Raw genomic sequence first — 22,955 nt, forward strand, 5'->3', positions numbered from 1 at the left:
AAGTCTTGCCCACGCATTTTTATGTGTGTATTATAAGAAGGCCTTTGTGGAAAGAGTCCCGATAGAAGTTCACATCAGCTGGCCCCTGGTCTTTTTAAATGATCTAGCTGCCATCACCCACCTCCCTTCTCTTTCCAGAAAGGAAGCCAGAAAAGGCAATTAAAGAATGCTACTGCGAGAAAAATGCTCTTCCCCCTCTCTCCTCCTGGAATGTCAACATAGTTTTTGTTTTTCTGTGTGTCTCTGGGGGACATTTGTCTGCTTCTTTCCACAGTTTTATTCCAGGGAGGGCCATTAAATTGTGGCCTTCACATAGTGTAGGGGCTCATGAGAGCTGCACTCCACTTTCTTCTCCGTGGGGAGGAGGGCTTTCTGTGGGTCACCCAATGTCCTGCCTTGTACTGAAGTAGCACATGGTCTGGGGTGGCATGGGGTGATTGGTGAATGAAGTGTTCCTGCCCACAGTTTCTTGGCCTCTTGCTCAACTCTCCAACGTTGAGTTTCTTTTCTCACTAGGTGTCATGGCCACATTCACCTCCACCAATCTCACCACTCCATTGCTTACTTTCTTCATTTGAGAGAGATATCATCACTACTTGACTATTTATATGCCCATGTTCCTGTCCTGCATATTATGTGATAGAATAATCTAAAAATGTTTATTTTTGCTATGTCCCAACTTAGCTGATTCGGGAGTTAGAAGGAATGGTTGCTTACTTTCTTCATTTGAGAGAGATATCATCACTACTTGACTATTTATATGCCCATGTTCCTGTCCTGCATATTATGTGATAGAACAATCTAAAAATGTTTATTTTTGCTATGTCCCAACTTAGCTGATTCGGGAGTTAGAAGGAATGTTCTGCTCTATCCTGGTTAGCGCTGAGAATAATCTCTAACCTTAGAACATTTTTGTTTGACCTAAAACTTGAAGTTGAATATACATGGTTATCTTCACTTGATTCAGGGATTAGGGATTCAAGAAATATCTTGTTCAATACAGGTCTTCACCCTTTTCCTTTTTCCTGAACTTAATCCCTGCCGAGCATCACAGATGGCTCTGGTGGTGGTAGGAGGATATTATTGATGAGAGGCCTGAGCAGAGAGAGGATGTTATGCTCCTGAGGACACTTACCCAGAGGCTAAATGTTGTTTTCAGCATATACTTTGGGCTATACTTTAGTAGTGTTCACAGAGAGAAATGACTTATTCCTGCCCCATTGTTTCTGTCTGGAACATTCTCTTTGGATTTACTCTCTAAAATAAATTATCTGCAACTAAGTTATATGTACACATACAGTTGGCTTCATTTATTAATTTGCTTGCTCAAGTATTGTTGACTTCCATTGTGTGCTGGCCTGAGCATGCAAAAAAGAACAGGCATGTGTCTTCCCCTGAGGAGCTAATGGTCTAGAAGTGAAGACTGCAGACTGCAAAAATTGCAATACATTATGAAATGGTCTATAAGAGAAGGATGCACAAAGCTTAGCCCTGACATGAAAGCAACGCAGCAGTTTTGCTTGAGGGGTGTGGCAGAAAGGTAAATGCCTGAGTGGCATCTTGCAAGATGGGTAGGAGTTTGTCTGTACACAGAGGGGGAAGGGCATTCCAGGGAGACGAAGCCTTGGCATACAAAGGCCCAGATACACAGAAACAGCAAGGTGCATTTGGAGCAGTAAATTTTCACATGGCTGGATTTCAGGTGGGGTGGGGGGGTGGGGAGGAGGAGTGGCATCACCAGGGAAGAATTTGTAGCTTGTGGCAGTGACCAGGTCAAGGAAGGTATGTCATGCTGGTATGTTTGAACTTCATCCTGTAGGCAGTGAGGAGAGACATGTTCAGATTTGCATTTTACAAAGGTCTCTCAGATCATCATGAGAATGAATAAAAGGAAACCAAGCCTGGATTTGGGAGACAATGGTGTGAGACAATTATTGTGATCTTCAAAAGAAAAAAAATAAAGACCTGAACTAATGCTGCAAGATTCAGAATAGTGAGCACAGGATGAGCTGTCAAGTTTGGGAAACAGTACTTAGGGACTGAGTCAGTGTGAAGGGTGAGGGAAAGAGAAGGCACTTCCCAGGCCTGCAGCATGGGTGACAAGGTGGGTAGTGATGGCATTGCCCACAGCATGGAGCACAGGAAGATGAGCAGGCCTTTGAGAAAAACAGTGGCCTATGTTTTAAATTTGTTTGTCTGTGGTCATGTGTGGTCTGTGGAAAGATCCCTGGCTTTGGGTTAAGAAAGACCTGAGTTACAATTATATTTCTCCAATTTACCACCTGTGTATTCTCAGGTAAATTACTTAACCCCTGAGAACCTTGCTTTCCTGGTCTGCAAAGTGGGGGTAATAATTACTAACTTGCAGGCTATTTGTGGTAGGTAAAACAGATAATCTCTGTAAACTTCCTGACATGAGGCCAGTTCTCAAATAAAGGACAGATTATTATCACTGCAGTGTAAGTAGGCAGATTATCAAGACCTGGAGCCCAGTGGAGAGGCTGAAAATGTAGACTTCAGAGTCAAGAGCATAAAAGAGAACAGAATGAATCAGGAGGGCTGAGGTGGCCCGCTCACTCATTCATCCAGAATCATTTGTTGAGAGCAGGTGTGTGCCAAGCACTTTGCAGCAACTAGGGAAGCCAAAATGAAAAGTCTTAATCCCTGGCCCCAAGGATTGTAGAGTCTGCAGGGTGAGATGGAGAAGGGAATCAAGAGTGCTTTGAATAAGAAGAGGATCAGGGGCAAATCAATATATCCGATTTTTTTATTGTGTAATATGATGTAAATACAGAAAAGGACATAGGCAGTTTGATAAACTTTCACAAACCGAACAGCAGATCAAAAACTGGAACATTACCAGTATTCCAATAGCACTTCTCTTGCCAGCCACAATAGAACCCAGGGGGTAACTACTATCCTGACTTTTATCACCTTATACAAGAGAGTACTTCAAAAAGTTCAAGGAACAATGGAATTAAAAGATAGTATGAATTTTTTCCATGAAGTACCCTCCTATTAGTTGAGCCTATTTTTGTACTTTAGTATATGGAATTATATGCTCTGTTTTCTTTTGTGTGTAGCCTATTTCATTCAATGGTATGTTAGTGAGATTCATTCATGTTGCATGTAACAATCATTCATTCTCATTGCTATGTTGAATTCCATTGTATGAATGCACTATAATTTATTTATTCTAACATTGAAGAATTTGGGTTACTTTTGGTTTGGGCTATTACAAATAGTGCTTCTATAAATATGATAGTACATGTCTGTTGGGTATAGGGGTGGAGTTGTTGGATCGGGGCCTTGTGTATACTCAGCTTTGTAGTTCCTGCCTCCTGTCTTTTTCCAATGGAGGGGGATTGCCGATTTATGCTCCTTCTAACAATACTTCTAACTGCCCTCCCACCCTGCTGTGATATTTTCATCTTTCTCTTAGCCATTCTGGTGGTTATTTACCAGTGCAGCCTTGTTTAATTTTTATTTCTCTGATGGTTAATGAAGTTGAACCTCTTTTCATATGTTTTTGGCCATTGAATGCTCTTGTTTACAAAGTGCCTGTTCAAGTATTTTGTCTTCTCTATTTTGCTTTTTGCAGCATCAATATGAGACAATGAGCCTTATTATTGAGTGCCTACCAAGAACTATTCTAGCACTGGAGTTAGAAAAGAGAACAATGAAGTCATACTTTATGCCCATGTGAAGTTTATAATCTCAACCACTCTTTCAAAAACTTGGCTGTGCATAGGAGGAGTGAGATGAGACAGAGGAAGAGGTAGGACCCATCAATTTTTATAAAGATGTGAACATATTTATGTGTGCTGACAAGACTGAGCCCATCAGAGAGGAAAAGGCAGGTGATATAAAGGAAAGATGATAATTGATTGAGTGGAATTCTGGAGTGGCCAGAGTGCTCTGAGTTCTAGAAAGGACTGATGGGGGCGGAAGGAAGCATGCTACCGAGTTTATGGGCAGAAAGTATACACGGAGGAAAATTTTCTTTGAAAAACTTGTTATTTTATTATGTTTATTTTTTGTCACTGACTTGAAGTTCATGTTATTTTATTGATTGTGTGTGTGTGTGTGTGTGTGTGTGTGTGTGTTTTTGGTTTGGGCTATTACAAATAGTGCTTCTATAAATATGATAGTACATGTCTGTTGGGTATAGGGGTGGAGTTGTTGGATCGGGGCCTTGTGTATACTCAGCTTTGTAGTTCCTGCCTCCTGTCTTTTTCCAATGGGGGGGGGGGGCCGATTTATGCTCCTTCTAACAATACTTCTAACTGCCCTCCCACCCTGCTGTGATATTTTCATAGGGGGATTGCCGATTTATGCTCCTTCTAACAATACTTCTAACTGCCCTCCCACCCTGCTGTGATATTTTCATCTTTCTCTTAGCCATTCTGGTGGTTATTTACCAGTGCAGCCTTGTTTAATTTTTATTTCTCTGATGGTTAATGAAGTTGAACCTCTTTTCATATGTTTTTGGCCATTGAATGCTCTTGTTTACAAAGTGCCTGTTCAAGTATTTTGTCTTCTCTATTTTGCTTTTTGCAGCATCAATATGAGACAATGAGCCTTATTATTGAGTGCCTACCAAGAACTATTCTAGCACTGGAGTTAGAAAAGAGAACAATGAAGTCATACTTTATGCCCATGTGAAGTTTATAATCTCAACCACTCTTTCAAAAACTTGGCTGTGCATAGGAGGAGTGAGATGAGACAGAGGAAGAGGTAGGACCCATCAATTTTTATAAAGATGTGAACATATTTATGTGTGCTGACAAGACTGAGCCCATCAGAGAGGAAAAGGCAGGTGATATAAAGGAAAGATGATAATTGATTGAGTGGAATTCTGGAGTGGCCAGAGTGCTCTGAGTTCTAGAAAGGACTGATGGGGGCGGAAGGAAGCATGCTACCGAGTTTATGGGCAGAAAGTATACACGGAGGAAAATTTTCTTTGAAAAACTTGTTATTTTATTATGTTTATTTTTTGTCACTGACTTGAAGTTCATGTTATTTTATTGATTGTGTGTGTGTGTGTGTGTGTGTGTGTGTGTGTCTGTGAAGGAGGAGGCAAATTTGTGTGTCTGAGAAGACTGGAAAATATTGACAAAAGTGGCAGACATTGGAATTGTCTCTGGAGGAAATCCGCAGTTGGTGAGCCTCCTCAGCCACTTGAGTAGATGATACAGGAACAGAAAAAGCGATGAAGCAATATTATGTGGTCTTTAGGGTGGGTATGAAGGACATGGTGACAAATGAGTGAGATGGTGGCATGAGAAAGGGTGAAGTGGTTCACAGGGGGATCCAGACAGGGTGGTTGAAGAAGCTGGCAGGAGGCGGGGGAGAGCCAGGAGGAGGTGACTCGAGGAACTGGGTGTCTCTGTGAGGTTGACAACAAGCTATAGAGTGTGAGGGTGACAGGTTAGAAAATGTAACAAGACTGATGGTGGTAGGCTGTCATATTGACCCACGTAATTTGATGCCCCTGTCAGGCTTTATGGAACATAATCAAACATTTAAGCAAATAGCCTCTCAAAAATGGTCACATTTTAAGTTTTGGCTTGTCTCCTACATTCTTAGTAAATAAATATTTTTTGTTAAGCGAAGACTTCTGAAGAAGTTTCAATTGAGCATTTTTCTCTAACACCAGCCATTAGTTGGTTCAGTAAAGTGGTTTTTAATAATGAGGGTTAATGGAGGGACCCAAATGGCCAGGTGTTACACTAAAATAAAACACTGAAAATAAAAATCTGTTGCTTCAGCAACCTTGGCTGAAACAGGTTGGGCACGTCCCTTCAGGTAATTACATTTGGAGTCATCATTTGATCCACTCCCTATTCTCTAGTTGGGTTTCCTCATTGCTACTCATTGACATAAATAATAGAATGTGTTAATAACATCTTTGGTTTAAATTTAGTTCATAAAATGCCCCATATTGTGTGATACTCTTAGCTGAAGTCTAGAGAGTGAAGTTTACATTTTCAAAAAACTAGCACATACATATTGCTAAATGACAAAGGCTTCAATAGAAGAAATATTTATAGGAATTAGCAGACTGAAAATTCTATAATTTGTCTCAGTATGTAGAAAATTCACCTGGGCAACTTGCTAGAAAATGTAGATTTGAGGGCCCAGCCCTGGGGATAATGATGTAGGTTGTCCATAGACTCAACTTTGAGAAGCCTACTAAACTTCTAGTTTTGGAAGATTGCTATGCTACTAAGAAACAAAGTAAATAACAAGAAAGAGAAAATAAAAAAGAAAAAATGAGAAAGTAAGATTAAGGAAGGCAAGAAAAGAGATAAGAATTTAAGTCCTAAAGAAATCTCTCTATAGATTGTTTTAAAAGGTAAATTTCAATGGGTGCTAGATAGAGTCACGACAATTTTAAGATCGCTAATGAAATACAATGTGAAGTGTGTAAGATTGCATAGAAAAAAAATCAAAAGATACTGTTCACTAAGAGAAACTGGCTATAAATTCAATTATTAAAATTAAAATGTAGCTCTAAGTCTTATTTTTCTAATCTTTTAAATTGTAATGTGATGGATATATTAGTTGTGATAAGTTTTGGGCATGGAGCAGGACTGTGGTAAACAATTAAATTGGATTATTTTATTTTTCTCTGATTATCAAATCATGCCAGTGAATTATTAAGGCAAGCTTCACTCTCCAAGATGATTTACTACTGCAGTTGTTGAACAACTACAGGGTTGTCGTGAGGATTAAATGAGGTCTGAGGACAGTGTCTGGCATTTAGTCAGTGGGGACAGTGCAGCAGAATGGTTATGAGCACACATTCTGGATGCCAGAGTCCCTGGGTTCAAGTTATTGCTCTACCACTGACTAGCTCTATACCCTTGGGCAAGTTAACTTGATTCAGTTTCCTCATCTGTAAAATAAGAATAATATTAGTATGTACTCATAAGATTGCTGCTAGGAATGGATTAGTAAATGTAAAGCACTTCAAACAGTGTGAGGGACACTGGACACTCAGTAAATGTTATCCTGGAAATCTACTGTCAAATTCTCTGTGAAAAGTACCTAAAATTTTAAAAACTGATTGATGGAGTTTTGTCCCCTTCAAAACTCACGCGGAAGTCTGATCCCCAGTGTGGCAGTGTTGGAAACTGATTGAGTCATGGGGGTGGATCCCTCATGAATGGATTAATGCTCTCCCAAGGTGTGGGGAGTGAGTGAGTTCTCTCACTATTGGTTCCTACGAGAGCTGGTTGTGTAAAGGACCCTGGAACCTCCTCTCTTGCTTCCTCTTGGCATGTGATCTGCCTGTACCCGCTGCCTGCCACTTTCTGCCATGAGTAGAAGCAGCCTGAGGCCCATGCCAGATGCAGCTGTCCCAGAATTGTAAGCCAAATAAACATCTGTTCTTTATAAATTACCCAGTCTCAGGTATTTCTGCTATAGCAAGACAAAATGGACTAATACACTGATCATTCAAAATAGGGACATATATGTGATTTTATAAAATTATACTCTTTTTGAGCCTTGCTCAACTCAAATCATTTAACACCTACTTCTATGTGCAGTAAGATGCTCCAGGCTGTGAAATGATGAGCAAGACTGGAGCCTCTGTCCCCTGGAAAACTCAAGCTTTGGGAAGTTATCCTGTTGACTTGGTTTTCTTGGGTAGGTATTATGCTATGTTGAGAAATAGCATGAAGTTAATTAAGTCTATGTTTTTCAACAAAAGTAAAAGACAGTACATGAAGGTTGAAGGGGATGCTGATAATATATCATGCCGTGATCTGATAGCAGATCACACAGGAAGGATGCTCTTTTCCCAGAGCTAGGTATAATAAAATAGATGGAGCATAGATATGATATCAAAAACCTGGGTGTTCAAATGATGACTGGACTGTTTACTGATTATACAACTATAGGCAATTTACTTAACCTGAGTGTCAGGTACTTGAGAAACAGGCACATAGCCACCTTGCTGCATTGTTAGGATGGTTACATGAGCTAATATTTGTGAAGGTGCTTTATAAACTATAAGATCTCATGCATTTGTGTGGTTTTATCATGATTTATAGAATATAGGGCTTGTGGATTTCTGAAAATCTATGGTTCAGAAATGAACACTTTGAATAACAGTTTTAATAGGGTTACAGAGAACCTTATTGTTCTCTGTAGAATTACCTGTAGACTGATAATGGATGGGCAACTTGCTGCTGAGATTAGACCAAAAAAAATTTATATCTGGCAGGTGAAACAGGGCGGAGAGGTTATGTGACTGACCTAAGAGTACAGTTAGTGAGTTGTGAAATAGAACTGGACCTGAGGTTTGTTCTCACTGCTCCACATGCTGTTCCTCTGGCTGTTTCTCAGTTGAGAGGAAGGAATACCGGCTTTGAACTCAGACCTGAGTTAAAGTCCCTGCTCTGTCACTTACTAGTTGTAATTTGAGCAAGTTACTAACCCTCTGTAAGCCTCAGTTTCCTTCTGTGCAAAGGGGAGTCACATTGCTTGCCTGGCAAAGTTGTGAGTATTGGGGATGAGGTCTGTAAAGTACCTGCTCAAGAACTAGCTGTTCCATGGTTTTTCTTATAGTTATATATTGTCAAATTTCCAGCAAATTGAATTGCATACTTGCTGGACAGGAATACTAATACAATTGATGATAGCAATTGTTTTACTGAGGGGTTTCCTTATGCCAGGCACCACTCCAAATGCATTCCATGTATGATGATCTCATTTAATCTTTAAAACAACCTGACAATATAGGTACTACTGTTATTCCCAGTGAGGCTCAGGAGGTGTAACTAACTTTCCAAGGTCACCCAGTAAGTTTGTGGAGGAGCAGGTTTACAAACCTGGGCATTTGTGACTCCAGATCCCACTTCCCTTTTTCCTGAATTATTCCTGTTCCTCCTGGGTCAGTATAAAGATGAGGGATAGAGAATGAAAGGACAAATTGTTTCATGAGAATTGTTTTTTGAATGGGGTATTTGCTTTCAGAATAGTCACCATTCCCCTAGACAGTCTTGGGAGGGGCTGCACTCATCCGTCATGTAGTTTTTGAGTATGTTACGAAGCCTTACTGAGCTCCACTTTTGTTTTTTGTATAATGGAATAATTATACTTCTAAAGGCTGTAATGAGCCCTTAAGTGGGATGGTAACTGTAGAGCCCAGTCCTGGCAGCATCTCCACCAATAATCTCTGTTATATGCTTTTATGAACTGAGTTCAATGAAAATAGGTATATCACCACTGTCTTGTCATTGATTTGCATCCTGTGCTGGACATATGTACTTAGAACACAGTCCCTTTAAGAACCAGTAGCCATTAGCAAAAATAACTTAGAATAGCTCAGGTTACTGTCAGGCTCCAAACTCTTCAGGGGGTCAGGTTGCTTATTTCTCTGGCACCTCAGCAGGGATGTAGGAAGAGGTTTGTCTTTGCCAGCAGCGGGATATGTGTGGATTTGTGCACATGAATCCCCACCTTAGCCAGGTGCCCTCAGCTATGACTTCTTTCGGACTTGGCGCCCTTCATCATGGTGGAAAGGTTCTTGGTTGGCCCACTGAAATTACTTTCAATTAACTGTGACCCCGTCCCTGGACTTGTGTGCAAGAGCCTGTCTTTCCTATCAATGCTGGGTTTGGTACTATTTCACTGAAAAATAAAAATGAAAAAGATATCAAAACCCATCAAAACAAACAACCATCTCCTATCCCCAAAGTTAAAAAGTGGCTGCATTAGGAGAAGAGATCATGTGAGGACACACCCTTTTCACCCTGGAGTCCTATATCTGCACATGTCTGTTTCAGCTGGTCTTTCTCGTAGACAAATGTCTTTTACTGGCTGGACATAGCCAAGGGATCAAGGAATATGGCATAAACAGGGCCTAATGCTCTATAAAGATAAATAAGGAGAATGAACCTCTTAATTAGGTCCAGTTTTTCAATTGTGGAGAAACACTATGATATCATAAGAGGCATTACAGTGTATGAGAGAGGACAAAGAATCAGTGAGGACTTAGACCATCTGGGGACTTGTCTCTGCCATGCTACTTAATTAGCAGAGTTGCAGAATAATAGAATTTTAACAGCTAGGTGGTATCTGTGAGTGACTCAGTCTTATTTTACGTAGAAGGATGATGAGGCCCATAGAGGTTGGGTGACTTACCCAAAGTTACTTAACTGGTTGGTAGTATATCTGAACCTGCAGCCCAAGTGTGGAGCTCATTCTTCTTTATCACCCTGCAAAGGCATAGTCAGGAACCTGGATCTCTGCAAGCCCCAAATTCCTTATCATTTATAGATATGATATATAAGGATTGTACTACCTGGCATTCCTGCTTTATAAGGTATTGTAAGGATCTGCTAAATGAGTGTGGGTGAGAAAACTTTTAAAAATTATTAAATTATTTATTAATATTAAATTGTATATATACACACATATATTTATAATGAGATAGATGTATAGTGGTATACTTAGTACTTTGTTAAAATTCTTGTGGGAACACGAGAACAAAACCTAGGTTCTCTTTTGTAAATGTGAAACACTAGGATATTCCTAGAGTATACTGACAAGTATTCTAGAGGCAGAGTTATTAACCTGATGGTTTTACGTACTCACTCTGTTATTATTTTACTTTTCTGCAAACTGGAATTGATAAAACTCTCAGCCTATGTTGGAGTTGCCCTAAAGATAAGTTAAGGAATGTAGGTAAAAGCACTTTGTGAACTGAAAAGCACAGAACAAAAGTTAATTGGTATTACCAAATACTGTTGAAGGCCATAGACCCTGTGTAAACAGCACATATGGAATAATTAAGGAGACAGGTCATTCACAAAAACAGATCTCAAAGTTATATGACATTGGTGTCAGATAAAGACTATACACTACAGGTAATGACTAATGAATTAATGAGTCATTTTATTATAGTTTACAAACGGAAGCATAATCATCCTTGTAATTATTTTACAATTTATCTTTTCCTGTAGACATTTACCCAGATTGTCAGGACATATGCCTGGTGTTGTTTATATTTATAGGATATTATTTTCCGTAATAATCTAGAAGGTGGACATTTAAATGTCATTATTATCATTTTCTCAGTTACACCATTGGAAACTGATATTAATTTTTATGTCTGATTTCTCTCATTTGATTATTACAGAATCTTTGGGAAGTGTGATGATGATGATGATGATGATGATATGATGGATGGGAGTTCAAGTGATTTTTCCCAAACCTCACAGAGTGTAAATGGTAGATCTGGGACTTGAAGCAAGCTCTTTTGGTCCTAAATCCTGTTCACTTGCCACTACAATCTGGCTCTCTGTGTTGTGTTGGGGGGGGGGTGTTCCCATTCTGTGGGCTGTATTCTTCATTTATTTCTCTCATTCACAGAGTCGTTTATTCAACATGTACACTTCATTGTACAAGGAAACGTGAAGCAACACTGTTTTTACCCTCAATGAATTTACAGTTTTCAAAGGAATGCAAAGCTTGTGCATTCATATGTAAATAAATACATACAATAAGAGATGAACTGTAGTAACTTTGTAAAGATACCAAGTTTTAGAGGAGTTTATTGGAGGAAGATACTCTATGTGGAGATCTGTCATATGATCTTCTCATACTTCCAGGGCTAAGTCTTCTTATACTTCCAGGGCTTTCTTTGGAAAGAATGGGTTGTTTTACTAATGTAAAGCCCCTTCAACTAGTATTAGAGTTAATTTGCATAGGAAGCAAAAACTACAGGCACTTAGGTTTGATTTCTTTAACAGGAGGGACAGTATTGAGTTAACAAAAATGAAGACACAGTCCCTAATTAACACTGACACTTGAGTCCTTGTGGACAAGATTTGGAGGAAAAGATAGGCACTTTAAAGAAGGCTTCACTGATGTCAGGGTCAAAGTGGATCTGCGATGTCCAATAAGGTACTCCTCATCCCCACCCCCTGTCTCATAGTGCTATTTAAATTAATTAAAATTAAAAAATTGGTTCCTCTGTCATACTGGCCACACTTCAAATATCAATTGCCACTGTATTGGACAGCACAGATATGTAGGCATGTGTCTGGTGGATAGCATTGAAATAGGTATTTTGATGTCTGATATATGCATGTATAATTGATCATCAGAAATTGAAATTATTCTGTTGCCCTATATTCTGTATTTCCACCTAAGTCATTATAATAGCTGTCATTTATTGAACACCTTCTCAATAGGAGCCACCGTTGTAGTAGGCACATAATGTACGTTATTTCATTTTACCCTAACACTGTTTTGTAGCTTGGGGACCTAAGGTTCAGAGAGGTTATGTAATTGTCTAAGATATGATAGGGTTATAGGTTGAAGCCAGTTTTCTTTAATTTCAAAAAGAGCACTCTTTTGCTCTACCATGCTTTCTTTTTATCTGGTGTAGTTAGACCACATTGGGAGGTAAAGATGTTAATGCTGTGTTCTATCATTAAGTCCACTTCAGTTCTACAAATGTGCCAGACACTCTGCTGAGAGCTGGAGGCACAATATTAAGTACAACACGGTCTCTGACCTCAAGGAGCTCAAAATCAAGTAGGGAGTTCAGACATATAGATGAATAATTATGATACCTAGGATGATCTGGATGATCTCTGATACAAAACTTTGCATGATACAACCAGGAGCCATTGAAGGATTTTAATGGAAAGAGTACCATAGTCCAATTTATGTTATAAAACTCACTTTTGGTCGTATAGAGGATAGTTTGGGAGGCGAGGGAGAACTTAGTATAGTTGTTATGTTTACCTAAGAGAAGCAATGTGTTGAGGCTAAAACTAAAGTTGTGGCAGTGGAGTCAGAGAGAAAAGACAGACCAGAAAGACGTAACTTGGTAAAATTGTCACACCTTGGTGATTAGATATGGAAGATTAGATTTGGGAGCTGAGGATTAAAGAGGAGTTAAGGGTGACTCTCACATATTCACCTTGGGTGCTTGGTGAATGCTTGCCAAAAGAAAAAGGCCACCATTAAATAATGAGACACTTTAAGAATGTAATTTTAAAAAGAAGACAGACCAGAAAGACGTAACTTGGTAAAATTGTCACACCTTGGTGATTAGATATGGAAGATTAGATTTGGGAGTTGAGGATTAAAGAGGAGTTAAGGGTGACTCTCACATATTCACCTTGGGTGCTTGGTGAATGTTTGCCAAAAGAAAAAGGCCACCATTAAATAATGAGACACTTTAAGAATGTAATTTTAAAAAGTTAAAAATAAAACAATTCCACCATAATTCTGAGACTAAAAGGGAAAACTAACCTTACAGTCTAAATGTGATTTATCTGTCCTTGGCTGGGCATAGGATAGTGAACTAGAGACATATTTTGCCATTTTTTGAATATAGTTAAAACATGTAAAAAGATTTATTATCGTGACATTCTATTAGTGACATAGGGGATGAATTTAAATAGGGCTTCCAGAGAGCCTAATGTTGAAAAAGCAGATATTTAGGCTACATTGTCTTTTTGTTATATTGGATATATGCCCCCTGCCCCCAATTCTCTTCACACAATTAAATAATTTGGTCTTAAATTTATTGGCCAACTGATTATGTTGTTTGATATTTCAAAAAGATGAATGTTAGCAAATGCTCTCTACCACGTATTTTGGCGTTTTTAAATTTTAGGCCATGGTTGTTTAACATCCTCATTTGAGCAGACAATGCAGGAAATGATCTCACAGATTTAAATAACTATAGTGATAGCATAGTTTCTAATCTAGGGTAAGGAAGTTCCATTTTCTTTTCTCTAAAAAAACAATTGTTCTGCTGATAGTAAACTTAACAGATGTGTAATTACTAAAATCAAAGTGCTGATGGAAATAACTTCTTATGGAACTAATCTATGATCTGTGCAATTTGGTATAGTGTCTGCTTTGGAGATTGGCATTGTTTTAAAATTATCTGGGGCTCTTCCATTCAGACTTGACTAGCACAGACCACCATGACTGAAGGCTGTCAAGTGTATGAGGCGGGGTGAAACCTGATTATTTCTGGGTGCCTTGGCTGATTTTGAGCTATTTAAAAGCATGAACTTCTGTAAATCTAGTGAAACATTTTTGGTTTCTGAGTCAGTTAATATTAAGTACATTTTTTCCTCTTTGGTAAGTAGGAAAATGTCTCATTCTCTTATCTTTTTTATTTTTTTCTGTTTCTTAAATTTTTTCTTTATTGTTCATTTTCAAAAAATGAATAATGAAACATGAGATGAAACAGACTCTGATTCAGTTAATTTTGTTATCTTACATTGTATGTCAGGAATTAATGGCTGAATTGTTGATGTTTGGGAATTTTGCAACATTTATGAGTGCGGTGATAGAGGTACACATGTGTTTTTTCAAAATTGCGTTAGCAGTGATCAACTAGGGGGCACCAGTGAACATTTCCATTTAGATTCTTTAAACTAGGCCACATACTGTTGACACATATGCACAGGAGAGAAACGTGAATGCTTTGTGAAATCTTAGTACTAAAAATAATTTTTGCCTGTATTTATAGCAGTATTATCATACTTGAGGAAGGTGATATAGAACTTACCAGTACAGGAAGAAAAATGTCATCTTGTTAACTGTTGCTGGAGAACCACCCTCTAGAATAAAAGCCCTGAGTAAGTTTGTCCAAAGTTATAGCAATGTTGCTAATCATTTTTGCTAGTTAGGCCGGAGAGCTAATAACATTAAGCTGTTACATAAATTCTATCATAGAGAAATATTCTATGTTTAATAATAAAAACTGGGTAACAGTGAAAATCTGTCCACTATTAGGAAAGAATTGGTAATTAAAACTGACAAATAGGGCATTGCAAGTAGGAAGAGTTCAAGTTCTTAGGCATAATTTTGGGTCTTGTCATAGCCAGTTGCCGCCTTTATTGTTCATTGTGTTGGCACATTTGCTTAAAGGAAATGGGGAAGGGAAAAGAACATTTTTAGATATTCAAATATAAGAATGTGCAAAAATCCAGCCTTTTCTGATATGAAAGTTCTGTTAAAGACCTCCTTTGCAGGGTAGCTGTGCATATGTTTGAGTGGGAGGAAAAAGAGAACAGATGACTTGAAAACTATTAAATTTGTTACACGTGCAAAAAGTTAATTTTCCTCTTCATAAAATTAAAAACCCAGATTTCAGTCTTAACTAATAACATCTTACTTGTCACTTGCTCAATTAAAATATTTGCACGTGACACTTCATTGATTGATTCATTCATTTACTCATTTGTGGAACAATGATAATGCCTATTGTGTATGATACCATATGTGATAGGTGTATCTAATACATATGACAGTTATTTCTATAAATGACCAAACCAATACAGGGAAAATATAACTGCAAATACAGTGAGTAAAATGTCAGTTTCTTTGATGAAACTTCTAATTAAGCTTTACTTAAAAGCATGTTATAAAAAGATATAGATGCAGAACTGCAACTTGTGTTATTTTCCTAACATTTATTTGGAAAACAGCTAAGAAGGTGTTTCTTTGGACTGATTAAATATTAATGTTTGGGGACCGCGGGTTAAAAAAGAGGAATCGTTATATGAAGGAGAACATGAATAAAATAAAAGATTATGTGGCATTTTATAAGATAGTTGGTGGTACTGTTTAAGGCTTATAAAGTTGTGTTAAAATTTACTAAACAGCTTGTTATTGCAGGAGCTTATTTAAACCAGCTATTTGTGGTTATGTCTGTTGAGGAAGCTTCAACTTCAACTCTCTCCAGCCACTTAACTGCAGCACGTTGACTTCAGGTCTCTTGTAAGAAAGTCTAAATGTAGGCTGTTGAATAATCCCTCTGAGGGCCCTGTAACTATTTTTATGCCTGGATATGCGTCATCAGTGGGTATTTTCTCTGGTGACTCGCTTACATCAGGTCTCCTACCATACATTCTATCAGTGAGTGACTTATGATTGATGGGAACCACGGCTGTTGTTTAGCTTTATCTGTGACCTCAGCGAATGGACAACAGGAATTTCCAGGCTGTTAAATTCTCTGAATGCTTGAAGACAGGGGCTCCCGGTGTTGATCAAAGCAGGTAGCAGAGTGATATTCTTCACCAGCGATGACGGGGGAGGGACAAGAGAAGAAAGGGGAGGGAGGAGAAGGGGAAGGGAGGGGGAATTCCTTTTGTGAACAGCGGCAATTCTGGCTCAGCTTGTTCCTTAGCCCTCCTCTGTGGCTGAGCCTGGGGAAATGTGCATTTCCTGGACCTGAGAAAGTGGACAGGCAGGACCTTGCCATGGGCGGCACAGAGTGACTGCGGGCTTGGCTGGAGAAGGCATAGGGTTCTCTTTAATTAGTTAGGGTTTTGTTTTTGAAATCAGTCAGATTCATCCATGAGCAACAGGACTATTATGATCATGTATAAGAATAGAGGTTTTGAATTTAAAGGTCTGCCACTATAGCCCTAGTGATATGGGAATTTAGTGTTGTCTGTAAACTAGATTTGCTTGGGTGTCCATCTCCAGGTGATGTTTAAAGTTAACCTGCACCGCATATCGACATGCTTTGGGGAGCAGGGCAACACATTTGTGTGTGTGTGTATGTGTGTGTAAATGAATTATACCTGAAAGCACAAAAACGTTTTCTTATTTTCTTCCTTTTCCTTACCTCTTTCTTCCACGTGTGTGAATGAGGTTTTTGAACTATAGTGAGATTTAGTCACCTGCATTTTAGCAGCTACTTTTGCTTTTGGATAAGGGTGTCCATCTCCCCAACTTTTTTCCTTGCTTGTCTTCCCAACTCCTCCTTTTCCTCCTCTTCCTCTTCTTTCTTTTCCTCTCTCCGTCTTTCCCTGATGCTAGTTTGTTTGAAAAGTAATACTTGACCTCTTGCTAAGTTAAGAGAGACAAGGTTCTATACAGATGGGGTGAGGTACATGTGTGAATCAAATGCCTCCAGATTGCCTGTGTTTACAGGCTATCTTTTCAGCGATTATTGTATGTTTTAAAATGACTGTTAGACAATTAGACACTCCTTTTAGTAAAAGGCAGTTACATCATTCACACATTTAGGCAAAATTGGTTTCCTGATCTTTTAAGACTATGAAAATAACTAATTTGGCTTCCCAAGTTTTATTCTTTTTTTTTCTTTTTCAGATCAAAGCCTTATCCCCTTAATGTAACATTACCAAGCATACTTGTCATTGTAACTAATTTCTTAATAGCCTGCCTCCTTGGAGCCAAATTATGAGATACATCCCCGAATCTGGTATTCTCAAACAGATGTTGTGTGGGGTAAAAAAGCCTTAATGGAAAAAGACATTTTTATTCCTGTTTTGCCTCTTAAAATTCCAGTAAGTGGGCATATACATTCATAATTATTTTTATAGCCTCATTTCAAATTAGCTATCCTAATGGTAAAAGTCTATCACATGTCAAGTCATATTGTTTCAATTTTAGAAGGAGAAAGAAAAATAAGTGTCATTGTAAACCTCACCTACAAAAAACTTTCCTTTTGAAGACTTGCTTCTTGAATAAGCAGGATGACTCATGACAAGCAATTTATAATTTGAAATTTGTGAAAGATTGAAATTCAGAGCTCTGTGAATTTTGAGTCCTTAGTAGTTGGATGAATTAAGCCTTCATAATGCATCTGATTGGAAAGAAATCATTAAAACATTGGTGTGGTCCATTGTTTATGTTTATTTCATTGTACTATCCCCCAGGAGCCACTGGTGACTAACTTTAGTTTTATAAGAGTAACATTATGTGAAAAAGATACATGTGGGGGTTAGTTCAGATGCTACCGTTTTTCTTTGCCCTACATTGTAGGGGATGTTATTAGAAGCTATAAAATTTTTCTCCCTTTCTTTAAAATGTATGTATGCTTTTATGTGGAGGAGTGTTGGGGCAGAACCAAACATGTAGGAGGGGTATGTATTCGTTTTTCTTTGCCCTACATTGTAGGGGATGTTATTAGAAGCTATAAAATTTTTCTCCCTTTCTTTAAAATGCATGTATGCTTTTATGTGGAGGAGTGTTGGGGCAGAACCAAACATGTAGGAGGGGTATGTATTCTGCATTAAAAATATATTTCACAAAAGATTATGGTTTGTGTGGGAGGGAAATAGCTGCTTGTCTGTTGATTGCATTGTGCTTATTCCATATAAGAACTATTTGAGTTTAGGCAGGATAACTTCATTTTGATAATCTGATGACTGCTTCTGCTTGGAGAATAGAATATAATTTCAAGGCTGCATGCTGATGGGCAACCATAATTGTTCTCTTTTTGGCAGAGCTTAGCATGGAATCTGCTTTGGTATTTTTATAACTACATATGCAAATCTTTTCTCCCAAACCTTGCTTTTTCTCCTCTCTCTCTCCATGTGCAGAGCTTTTGTAATCTTCAAGGCTGTGAAATTTCAAAGGTGCAATATCTAATGATACCAGTGTGTGATGATGTGTAAACCTAAGTTAGAGCAAAATCTTGGCTCAAAGTGAGATCTTTTTCTTAAAGCAGACCTTCACTGTGAGCCAATCCCACTGTATACTTGGTTTCTATGGAGACATTTTTATTACTTATCAGGATGTTTGAGTGCGGTATGAGTGATTGGTATATCACCTTTGGTCAGTGCAGCTGATGGGGTTTCCTGGTTAATATGTGATCCTTTCACTAAGATCCCTGTTATGTTGCAGGGCTTAGAAGAGTGAGGCAAACACCAAAACCAGCCTAAAACACTGGGGTAATATGACACTTAATTTTACTTTCTTATAGATACATCACCCCCAGATTACATGATGAAAAAAGAGAAACTCTCAAAATTACCTACAATTAAGATGATAACTAATTGACAGTGTCAGAACAATTGAATGACCATTTCTAAAGCTCATTCTGGGAGGGTGTAAGTATATTTTGTTTGATAAATGATTCTTCTACTTCTTACTGTGTAATTAGTGAGTTAATAGTATTGAAGGACTCCTTAGTTTTATGAATCCTTCCTAGTTCATGTTTTAAGATGTTTCATATTACACTGTAGTCATTTTACAGAAAAGAAACATGAGGCCTAATAAATGGATGGGCTTTTACTCACAAATACACATTATATTGACAGTGGCTAAAGGACAAGCTCTGCTCATTGGAGCTTATCTGCTAGGGCTTAGGAGCTGAAAGGCTCTGACCTCATCTGTATGATGTCAGGAGAGAGCTTGGTGACTCTGGGCAGAGTCCTCCTGCAGCCCTGATAATGGTGGCAGACTGATAATTAGGACAGTGTTTACGGCTTTGACTCTGTTATCTTAATCTTCTTGTGACAGAGGTTGGCAGTGGCCCTCAGTGACTGATGTGTAGATCCACCATGAAGCACTCAGATTTCTACAACCAGATGTTGTCGTTTGAGTCAGCAGGGTTAGAAGCTCCTGCTAAACAGTGGCTTTAAGGAAGGGTTCTTATAGGGCAGGAGATTGGGAGCTCAGCAAGAGATACAGATCACTGCATAGACACAGTGCTTGGAGATAAACATATTTTTAGTGAAAATATTTTATTCTGCTCTTTTCACTTTTAGGAAGATAGCTTGTCTATAAGAGGAATAACTGTGTGGGTCTAACTATCTTGAGAGCTGAAAGCATAACCTGAGAAGCCATATTTCTGAATATAGATGATGGAACTCAGGTCCAAGAATTTTCACCAAAGGCATTCTTCTAACTTCACTAAAGTTAGGTGACACTATCTGATTGCCTCAGAAATAAAGGATGCACAGGAATGTCCTATAATAGCATTTATGGGGGAATTCTTGCTGTGTCTTAAAACATGTTGCTGTGATTAACTCTACTTATCTAGGAATACATTTGCTGCAGAATTTTGTTTAAAATATGGTCCCCTTTACAAACCTTTAGATTTTTTACTGGACATTTAAAAATTCTTGACATGGAGATTTACAGATACTTAAATAATTAATTGACCACAAGTGATTCAGTCTGTGGGGGCATTGATGGGTGGGAGGAATCAAGGTAGAGCACAGTTGTAGGCTGAATGTTGCCTGGAGACTTAGCCAAGCAGAGTCAGTGCCACGTAGGCTAAATGGGCAGGTTTGGGCTAGGGTCTCAGCACTGTGGGTCGGTTTTCCCCATTTGTAATGAAGTGCTGAAGCAAACCTTTCTCTTTCATGTGGAACACTGTCTCCAAGGAAGGGCACCAAATGTCTTTAAAGGTGGTCAGCTCCCAGCCTCAGAGAACCTGGACTTTTAAAGGCAAGTAATGATCGCTGAGAAGAGAGGCTTCTTTGTTGTCAATGTAGGACAGGTTGGTGACTGTGTCTGGTGGCAAAGGCTTGCTTGACAGTCACATTTGAGGCTCAGCTGTCCCCACTGGGAGGGTCTGATTCCTCTCTGACCTTTGTTCCTTCTCATTGGTGTTATTTTTTTGGGTAAGGCCTCACCTCCTGGGGCAGGGTGGGTGAAAGGTATGGGATTCTTGGCGGGAGTGTTGAATTTGGGTTCGAGTGAGAATAATTGTTTGAAATATCTTGTTGGTGGGAACTAATCACTGTTGGAGAGAGAGAAAAAAAAGGAATATGAGAGCTGAGTTTAGAACCCTGGGAAAAATTCTTACCTTGAGGACAGGAAGAAAGTAGAATCTGATAAAGGAGACTAAGGGAGTAGTGAAAGAGTGGATAGCAGCCAAGAAAAGTACAGTAATAGAAAGATGGATTAAAGAGTTTCCAAATATTATCAATTTCATTTATTCAATGTATATTGAGGGTGTTCTATATGCCAGGCCCTGTGCTAGTGTCTGTGGATGTAATAGTGAACCAGACGTAGTCCTTGTCCTTAAAGAATTCATTGGAAGTCAGAGACCATGAGCCCAGGTGGTTCTACTTAGTGACTTTTGCAGAGATTACAGGTTAACCCAGGGAAACAGAGAAATCAGCCTGTGGGGGAGCTGTGTTTGGAGAGGGCATGGGAGTGTCAGATGGAGGGTGTAGGGCTGTGAAGAGATGGGAGCAGGCTGGTGAGGGTATCACTGAAATATCTGACCGTGCGGTCCACGGTTGCTGAGACAGCTGAAGTCAGATGGCCTGGGATGGTTTGGAATAAGGGACCAGAAGTCAACATAAGGGCAAAGAGCTGCTCCAGCAGCTGTGAAAGAGTGAAAAGCACAGAGAGAAAGGAGTCTTGCAGTAGCAAGTGGAGATCTGAATTTGAGTTAGAGGAGAAGGAGAAGGTCCAAGAGGACAATGGGGTTAAATTTGGAATTTTAGTGGAGGGCCCAAAAGGTTGGGTGATAGGGTTTATTCTAATAGTAGCTCATGGAATATTCATCTCTAATTTGTTATTGTCCCTTATGCTCAACATCCGTGTTTTTCCTGAAAAAATCTCTATTGTTTGTTTCAATTGCCACTACCATAGAGAGGTTCTACTTTATCACGCCTAGTCTACTACAGCTAGAAATTACTCTGCTGGTGGTCAGTGCCTTATTCCTCTGCAAGGCTCATCTTCTTAAAATACCATTTTTAATAGGTTACCGTGAAGATCTAAAACCTTCTCTGGATACCCATTGCCTACAGTTTAAAGGACGTGCTCCTCTATAAAGTGAAAAATCTCCATTTTGACAGGACTTTTATAATTTACCAAGCATTTTCATGTACATAGTCTCATTGAGTTCTTACAAAACCTGTATTGTGGATAGGATAGATGCTGCTTTCTTTCTAAGTTTATTAATGACAGATTTATTTATTAATTAAGATTTATTAATAAACAAACAAACAAACAAATAATAAATAAATAAATAAATAAAAGGTAAGAGAGGATCACACAGGTTAAATGACACAGTTTGGGAGTGGCAGAGCCAGGAATAGATATCAAGTCTTCTGAGTTCAAGTCCAAGATGCTTTGTAGTGTACAATGGCCTCACCTTGTCTGTGGAGCTCCATCTCCATTCTGACCCTAGGATTTCTGTAATTAGGATGTGAGGTGATATGTAATAAATAAATAAATAAATAAAAGGTAAGAGAGGATCACACAGGTTAAACGACACAGTTTGGGAGTGGCAGAGCCAGGAATAGATATCAAGTCTTCTGAGTTCAAGTCCAAGATGCTTTGTAGTGTACAATGGCCTCACCTTGCCTGTGGAGCTCCATCTCCATTCTGACCCTAGGATTTCTGTAATTAGGATGTGAGGTGATATGCCTTCAGGATCTCAGTGTCCCTGCAGTCACTTTTCTATCACAGCTCAGGGGTTGTGATCTAGGGCTGTCAACTGAGATGCATTTCCTGACTGATTTTCCCTTAGATTGGGAAAAGCCTTTCTCCTGCCAGGACATCTGGGAGGCACAGAAAACACTCTGTACTTCCCTGATGTCATCCTCAGTGCCTGCCTGTCTCAGATGGAACTTGGAGAGGGCTGTCACTGACTTTGCATTGGGTTGTGGATGGCTCTGGCTGCTGCCAGGACCATTGCTTCCTGCTTCAGCTGCACTCTTTGCTAACGTGTGCCTTGGAAACATGCTTTGAACTGTCACCTAGGGGAACTCATGGTCAAATACTTATCTCAAAATGTATTCTCGGTTGTTATATTAATGAATATATATATTTGTTACCATTTAGACATGAATAGTTTTTGGAAATACTGTATACACAGGGTGTAGAACTGTGCTTTGAAATACATGTTAAAATCAGGAACATTTGCTAGCACTGCAATGATTAATGAGTCTGTGTTAATGTGATTTTAAAGTACACTCTGTTTCCATCATTTTCTCATTGTACTGAAGCCAATGTTGTTTGGATTTTGACAGAGTTTTTGGAGACAATTTACTACATTAGAAGTTTAAATCATATCAAAAATATGCCTGATGATTGAGTAGAATTGCCTCCACTTCTATAAGAATTGATGATGGAAATATGTGCTGAGGATAAGTTAAATGATGTATTGAAAGAGTGTTGCCCTGCCTTTTGGGGTTCATCTTAAGCCACACACACAAAACCCTAGCATTTGTTTGGAA

The sequence above is a fragment of the Galeopterus variegatus genome, unplaced genomic scaffold, assembly GCF_000696425.1.
Source record: "Galeopterus variegatus unplaced genomic scaffold, G_variegatus-3.0.2 Scaffold509, whole genome shotgun sequence".
Taxonomy (NCBI): Eukaryota; Metazoa; Chordata; class Mammalia; order Dermoptera; family Cynocephalidae; genus Galeopterus; species Galeopterus variegatus.